We start from the raw sequence: 8,517 nt of genomic DNA on the forward strand, positions 1-8,517 counted from the left end.
CCATGAAACTTATGAGTTTCTCATAATATCACAGCAAAACCACTTGAACAGTTTGGTGCCCACTGTGGATTAAATTGTTTCACACGACCCCTCCCCCCAAATGTATTGGACTCCTCTCCTACTACCTAGGGATACAGGACTGCTTGAAAGCAGAGTTTTCTTTGGTATGTAAATGAGGTCATAGCAGAGTAAGGTGGGTTCTAAGGGTAATAACTTCTGAATTATAAAGAGAGTAGAACAGATGCCAACACATGCCACACTGGAGAAAACAGATACCATGTAAGGATTATCTATAAACCAAGGAGGCAAGGACGCCCCCAGGACTACCCACAAGGAAGGCTTGACACAGCCGTAACTTTGATGTAGACTCTTAGCCTCCAGAACTAGGAGACAATACATCTCTGCTTTTACAGCCACCTATTTGCAGTTACTTCTGTTACAGCAGCACTAGTTAATTAAGACAGCGGCTGCCCTCACCTCATCGAAGTTTGCTTATGAGTCACTCCTGGTTCAGTGTAGCAATAATGAAACTCACAACTTTCCTCTAGTTCTTAAACGCTTCCTTCCCCCTACTATCATGATCCCAATTCTACCTTGCAAACCTGGTTAGACCAGAGGATGCACAGCGGTGCAGATGGGAACTGGAAACACAGGGAATCTAGGACAGATGAACCCCTCAGGACCAGAGGTGAGAGTGGCGATACCAGGAAGGAAGGTGGGATAGACTGGGGGAACCAATCACAAGGATCTGCATATAACCTCCTCCGTGGGGGATGAGCAAAAGAAAAGTGGGTGAAGGGAGATGCCGGGCAGTGTAAGATAAGATAAAATAATAATTTATAAATAAAGGGTTCATAATGGAGGGGGGAGCGGGGAAGGAGAGGGAGGGGCAAAAGGAAAATGAGGAACTGATTCCAGAAACCCAAGCGGAAAGTGAATTTTGAGAATGATGAGGGCAATGAATATATAAGTGTGCTTTACACAATTGATGTATGTATGGATTGTGATAAGAGTTGTATGAGCTCCAATAAAATGATTTAAAAAAAAAGAAAGAAAGAAAGGTGCTCTGTTTGCAAGTCATTATTCCCCTCCAATTCTGATGGATTCTGTTGAAAGAAGCACTTAATCCCTGTTGGGTAGTCTACATTTGAATCCAGTTCTAAGTTTATTTTTATTCATGAAACTTGAAGTGTTTACTATTGCTATTATTATTAATTCATGAATAATACAAAATTCATCATCTTAAATTAGCCTTGTAATACTACAAATGCGGGAAAAATGATTAGGAATTATGTGTGTTTTATTCAGCCACTTTACTTTCATTACTGGTGTTTCATGATTTTCTCTCCCTAGACTCTGGGCATCACCTTTAATTTTATCTAGCTATGTCTTTTCTGACATGTTCTTCCTTTGATGTATCAGAAGAGGTTACGAATAATGGGTCAAGATTCATGAAAGAGACTTTTCCCTCTTTGAGATTTAGCACAATCAACGTAAACATTGTGCTAAACAGCATAAACAGCGACAAATTATCTCACTAAATTAAGGTCTTTCCTTCTAAAGTTCTGATGGCATGTGTAGGAACAAACAGTACATTGGGACCACTCCATTTACAACGGAAGAGAATACAGCCCTCTACCAATAAAGAAAATTCTGCATCTTGGGCAGAGTGATTTTTAGCCTAGTGTTTGTCAAACAACAACAATAGCGTCTAGCCGTGTATTGCGTCTCTTTGAGTTGGAATTGACCCAATGGCACTGAGCTTGTTTGTCTGTATGTCTGAGGGGTCCCTAACCCTGCTCTAAGTACTTTCTAACAGAGAACTTGAGAGAATCAGCCACCTATCCAAGAGCACACAGCTGGGAAGTCGGAGTCCAGCATTCACACGAAAGTCCTGCAACTCCTGAGCCTACAAAGCTATTCTCAGGCCTTCTCACTCAGAAGGGAGGCCAAACTCACTCCGTTGCACTGAACTGAGAAGCTTAACAAAGAGGCTTTCCCTAACCAAGTGACGTGCCGAGTGAAAAGCTAGGCTAGTGAAGTGACCTAGCCCTCAGTCACCTGTGTTGCTTTTAGCCTGTTAATCATGTCAACTAAATAAACATGTGCTTTTGCATAAATAGACTTTTCAATTCTTAAATTTAGAGCACAGTCTTATCTCAAATAACAAAATACATATTTTTGAGAGTTGGGTATAAAACATGTTATTTTAAATCATATTTTAAATTCACTAATCATATTTTAAATTCACTAAGAGTACTGATACAAACATAGACACATTGACCACTGGAATTGAGAATCCCAAAGCAAATCCATCCATCCATGGACAGCTGATCTTCAACAAAGAATCAAAATCCAGTATATGGGGGAAAAAATAGTCCCTTTAACAAATGGTGCTGGCAAAACTGGATATCTTCTTGCAGAAAAACAAAACAGACTCTATTATTCCACGTGGTATATAAAAGCTAATTCATGTTGGATCAAAGACTTGAATGCAAAACCTGAAAACATAAAGATCAGCACAAAAATAGAAGCCTACTTAGGCGTCTTAATTTATGGTATAAATAAACGATCGAACATAATTATGAGTACGCAAATAGCAGAAGATAAGTTAGATGACTGAGAACTCCTAAAAAAGAAACGCTTCTATGCATCAGGAGACTTCTACAGAAGAGGAAGAAGACAATCGATGTATTTGGGGGGAGATGGCAATGGCATATGAGGCAAGGGTCTAATCTTTACATTTTTAGAGAAAAATCCATGCTTCCAAAATCAAAAATGCACATAATCAAATTTACTGTATACACTCGAGTATAAGTCGACCTGAATATCAGCTGAGGCACCTAATTTTACCACAAAAGCTGCATAAAAATGTGCTGAAAAATGGCTCATACACAAGTATATACAGTAACAATGTACACAGGTTGTAAATAAGAAATTCACCAAAGTTATTAAGGTAGCCAGCCAATGCATGAAGAGAACTTGCGATTGTTAGGCATTCCTATGGCACGGAGCTGATTCTAACTCAGTGTGTCCTATTTATAGTTTCCAACTCTGTAAATCTTTACAGGAAAAAACAGCATGATATTTCTCCTGTGGAATGGCTGGTGGATTTGAACTGCTGACTTTAAAGTTAGAGGTCCAACAGTGCCAGCATGGTTCCTTTATTAGCCATTGGTAGGATGCAAATCAACACTACCATGAGAAACTGTCTCACACCAGCAATAATGGCCTAATCAAAACCAGAAGTCAACACATTCTTGGAAGGATGTAGAGAGAGTCACACTCTCCTACAGTGCAAGTGGAACTGGAAAATGGTCTGACCATTCTGGAAAATGGTATAGTGCATCCTCAAGAAAGCTAGAAACAGAAAGTCTCTATGATCAAACAGCTCCACTCCTACATCTATATCTTAGAGAAATAAGAGCATTGGCATGAATAACATATCCTCCCTCGTGTTCATTACAACATTATTCATGATAATGAACGGATGTGAACAAACCAAGGATCCATCAGCAAATGAATGGGTAAACTGTGATACAAATACACACTGGAAGACTATGCAATGTTAAAGACAGAGGATGAACCTGCAAAAATTTTTACAACACAGATAAACCTGGAAGACAGCATGTTTGGCGATATGTTGATGCAAAAGGAACCAATATTGCATGAGACCAATAAAAGAAAATCAAGAAAAGTTTTATAAACAGAAAGAGACTTTCTTTAATGATTACCAGAAATGGGAGTGGGTAGGAGGGGAAATCACTCACTCGAGTATACACACATGCTAACTTTGGTAAAGGAAGCCTGGTAGTGAACTGGGCTATGTGTTGTGCTGCTAATCGCAAGATCATTCGCTTGAATCCACCATCTCTTTCAAGGGAGAATTAAGAGGCTGACTGCTCCCATAAAGGTTGACAGCCTGTGACCCCGAGGTGGCACCCCCAGGGTTCCTAAGAGTCAGAATCAACTCAACAGCAGTAGGTGAACTCAGGTGAAGGGAGAGAGAATTCACAACATTGCAGAAGTCAGCACAACATAGCTAAGGTAAAGGAAGATATGGGAAGGTACCAAAGTAATTAATCACAACGGTGAGTACTATTACATATACAGTCCTGCAACACCATAATAATAAAAAACAATAATGCATGAATGCATATATAGGTAGCTGAACTGAGAGGAAGGGTGTATGATAGTACATTTACATGTGCTGTTGGAATCAGTCTAAGTGACTAATGCGCCAGGTGAACCACAGTATGACCAAACCTGAGACCAACGGATGTGCTCATGGTTGCCTACCAGTACCCAGTGTTCTGAGCACAATCACAACACAAGGTACCACTTAGACTAGAGTGAGAGAAGGAAGTAGAATAAAGTTCTGGTTCATGACAACAAAAAACAACAAAAAGACTCAGAACCCTTGAAACAATGATGCTTAAACACCCTTCTAACTTAGAGCCGATTCCACTTCCCGAGACCACCTTTCTGCACGTAAGAGATGGGTCTATAAAGGGAACATCTGGGAGGAACACACCCCTCACAACAATTACACATGACCACAGAGCAGCATGGGCCCCAAAGCCAAGTGTGAAGTCAGAAAGGCAGAAACACTGGAGGATATAACTCAGAAATCCTGATTGATGGTGGAAATGGGGAGAATGCAGGCACCTTGTGGGAGTTGTAAAACACGTTATAATTTGTATACAATGTGTATAAATTACTGAATGCAATTTATGTAATATGTATAAATTACTGAAAGGGAAACTAATTTGCTCTGCTCATCTTCGTCTAAACCATTATATTAACAAAAGAATAATTTTAAAAAGACCAAGATTGAGTTAAAGCAATCCTGAACTAAATCAGTTTTATTTAAAAACTAAAGAAAACTTTTGGGAAATAATTGTGCTTGATTTATCACTTATGTATGCTATAATTTGCATACACATATAACCTTTAACTAGAGATACACATGCATCTTATTTCATCAGATGTATCAGAACTCAGCTGGGTTAAAAAAAAAAACAGAAAATAAAGTTTCATTCTAAAATAAATTTATTTGATTTTAAATCATCAAAATCACTCGAGCGGCGAGGGAGGGGAAAAAATGAGGGGCTGATGCCAGGGGCTTAGGTGGAGAGTGAATGTTCTGAGAATGATGAGGGCAATGATTGTACAAATGTGCTTTACACAATTGATGTATGTATGGATTGTGATGAGTTGTATGTGCCCCTAATAAAATGATTTTTAAAAGAATATGTAAATATAAAGTCATATTACAGATAGTTCAAAATAAGACACTGAGTCAGTTATTGTTGAATCAATTCTGACTCATGGTGACCCCTGGGAATGTCAGAATATACTATCATCCACACAGTGGTTCTCGTCCTTTCTAATGCCGCGACCCTTTAATACAATTCCTCATGCTGTGGTGACTCCCCCAATCATAAATTTATTTTTGTTGCTACTTCATAACTATCATTTTGCTACTGTTATGAATCGGGCAACCCCGGTGAAAGGGTCACTTGACCCCCAAAGAGGTCGTGACCCACAAGTTGAAACCCACTGATCTACAGGGCTCTCAGTGGCTACATGTAAGGAAGTGGATTGCCGGACCTTTCTTGCAAGGTACTTCTGGGTGAACTCAAACCTTCCCCTTTTCCATTAGCTACCAAACATGACAACCATTTGCATCAGAACAGTTAATTTTGTTTATTTCAAGTGCATGTTTGTTTTGAAGGAGGTGGTTTGCTTAAAAACAAGTGATAGAAGGGAGCCCATTTTACTCATTTCTCAAAGCCATTATACGATGTTTTCCCTAGTCTGTGGTCCTTTGAACACTGACAGTCCCCAGGCGGGGAGATGCCCTTGGAAGACCCTGAGTGCAGGCTCATGATGTCAAACTGCACAAGGAGAAAAGAGCGGAGAAAGCTTATTCGCACAAACACAGTGGGGGCCCGGGATCGCTGGTGCGGGTCGTCAGGGTCAGCCCTCTCTGTAGGCTGTGCACCTATGTCCGCAGCAAATAAGACAGCCCAGGTGGAACACTAATGGATTTGAGCAGAAGCATCAGTGTTCTTGGGGAATAAGATGCAGTTTGCCAAAAAGGACCGAGACTTTGCTATAAAAAGCGCCTACAAGGACTTAGTTCACTAGCTGGCAAGAACTCCCCACTTCACCTCCATGAAGGTTATAGATGGCCACCGACATTCTATAGAAAAAGAGAGTGGCCTGCCTGCCTGAATAATACATTATATTTTGGCCTTAAATGATTTAGCAATGACTGAGGTCACATCAAATGTGCAATTTGAATAGAATGAGACAAATGTTGGAATTCATTGTGAAACTTATCATGGTCCCCCCACTGCAACGGGGGGTGGTCCAGTAACAGAAAGAGGACAAAGTCATTTTGAGAAGACAGACCGCCCGAAAGGCAGCAGGATGCCGACCCCACTCCTGAAGGAGTCCCCCCACTGCAGCCCCAACCTCAGATGGTAGCTGAGAAATGGAGCTGTGTGCGCCTGGAAAGATCATGTCGGTTCTCTATGGCCCAGAACATGCAAACATGAGAGGATCTCTTCAAAGGAAAAAGAGCAGTAAAAGATAGGGGAGCTTTTCCACAAATTTTTGAAGCCACCTCATCACCTATATCACTTGCCTTAGGTGGCCATTACACAAAACACACACACATCACATGCAAGCGTGCGCACACACACGCTCATAGACAGCCACCACAAACATGCACCTCATACAACGTCATACACGTACTCACACATGCATACATGGACCGACAAGTTTAGAAAATCCCAGAAAGTGGGTGTCTGGCTCCCCAACTCAGGGAACCATCTCCCGTGGTGAACTGCTGGACTTAAAGTCCATTTTATTATTTCCCTTTTTTTGTAAATGAATTCTTTTCCTTTGTCCAAACGGTTAAAAATAAGCATGATGAACAAATAAACATAGAAAGTAGCTAAGAATGGAGCCGCTGCCCTCCTCCCCGCACCCTGCAAACACAGCCCTGGGGCTCCAGCGGAGAGGAGCTTGACAAATGCCACTTCCTTCCTGGTGCCTCACAAGGATGGAATATTTCAGTGAATTACCTTAGGTGTGCACATTAACATTCATCGCGGGCATCGCGGGGGATGGCAGCATTCCCGCAGACATAATAAATAACGATGACCTTCAGGCGTGTTCGCAGGCATGTGTGCGTGTGTGGGGGGGGTACGTGCACGCGTGCTAGCATGCAGCAGGAAGGGGAGAGGGTCCAAGTCTTTTACAGGCACAGGGAACAGTTGCTCTTCGCAGGCTCTCCCCTGTGCCTGTGCCTTGGCTCCTTCAGTCACCCAGCACCCAGGTGGATGGACAGCGCCACTCAAAGTTGCGCCTCAAGCCCTGGGGATGCTGAAGGATCCACGTCCCTCCAGAGAAAGATCACACCAAGCAATCAGAGGCCTGCGGTTGCCTCATCCACTCCCTGGATCCTAGAAGATCGGAGACTTTCTGAAGTTTGTCCAGCAGTGGTATCCAAAGCCTGCCTGCCCACAGCCATACACCACAGCAAGCTTTCCGTTTTCAGGGCTCACTATCTCTTTGATCAGCTCCCGGGTTCATCCTGGGGGTAGCCCTTCCAGCTCCGCTTTGACGTAGGTCTGCATACTTAGGCCAGTGCCTTCAGGACTCTAAGATAGCTGGTTTGCGTGGACTGGACGGGACTGGCCAGTCAGGCCCAGCGAGAGGCCTTCTCATGTAGAGCTTTATACGAATAGGACCGCACAGTGTGGCTCTTTGTGTCTGGCTTCCCACATTCAACATGACCTTCCTGAGATTCTTCCATGTTCTTCTGTGCAGGCATAGCTGCTTTCTGATTTTTTGGGTAGTACTGTGGAGTGAATATGCTTCAGTTTATCTACCCAATTAGCTCCGGGGGGGTGGGGGTGCAGGGGGTGGGAGTGTTGGTTAGCCTTGTGTTTGGACCATGAGGAAGAGTGCTGTTAAGAACTTTCTAGTACCTATGAATAGGTGCGTACAGGTAAGTATTTTTATTGGGGATATACTTGGGAATAGAATGGCTTTGTCAGTCTTGTAAGACACTGGTAATTTTCCTAAACGATTGTACTTTTCTTACTTTTGTATTGAAAAAAAAACACTACCATTGAGTCAATTCCAACTCATAGCAACTTTAAAGGAAGGTCTGGAGTAGAACTGCCCTCGTGGGTTTCTATGGCTGTAAATCTGTATGCGAGCAAACAGCTTCATCTTTATCCCTAGGAGCACTTAAAGGATTTGAAATGCTGTCCTTTTGGTTAGCAGCCCAATGTGCAACACCACTAAGGCCACAACAGGCTACTGTAATAACTACGGCAAAATAACAAATGATAACTCAGTCTCTCTATGAGGCAGGCACTTTATAGCAACTGTAACAGTCTGGGTACTTAGGAGAAACAAATCCACAGCAACTCAGGTATAAGAGAGAGTTTTATGTAAAGAAAATGTGCATCATGAAAACATCCCAACCCAATG

The 8,517-nt window shown here is 42.2% G+C and overlaps 1 protein-coding gene across 1 annotated transcript in view; it reads right to left on the reverse strand.

The window, feature by feature from the left end:
- The window catches only part of DSCAM (DS cell adhesion molecule), a 617,895-nt gene that overhangs the window by 391,498 nt on the left and 217,880 nt on the right, over nucleotides 1-8,517 (reverse strand). The window lies entirely within an intron of this gene.

This window comes from Echinops telfairi, unplaced genomic scaffold, assembly GCF_000313985.2.
Source record: "Echinops telfairi isolate 266 unplaced genomic scaffold, ASM31398v2 ScPeMD7_7469;HRSCAF=8507_0, whole genome shotgun sequence".
In the NCBI taxonomy this organism is placed as follows: domain Eukaryota; kingdom Metazoa; phylum Chordata; class Mammalia; order Afrosoricida; family Tenrecidae; genus Echinops; species Echinops telfairi.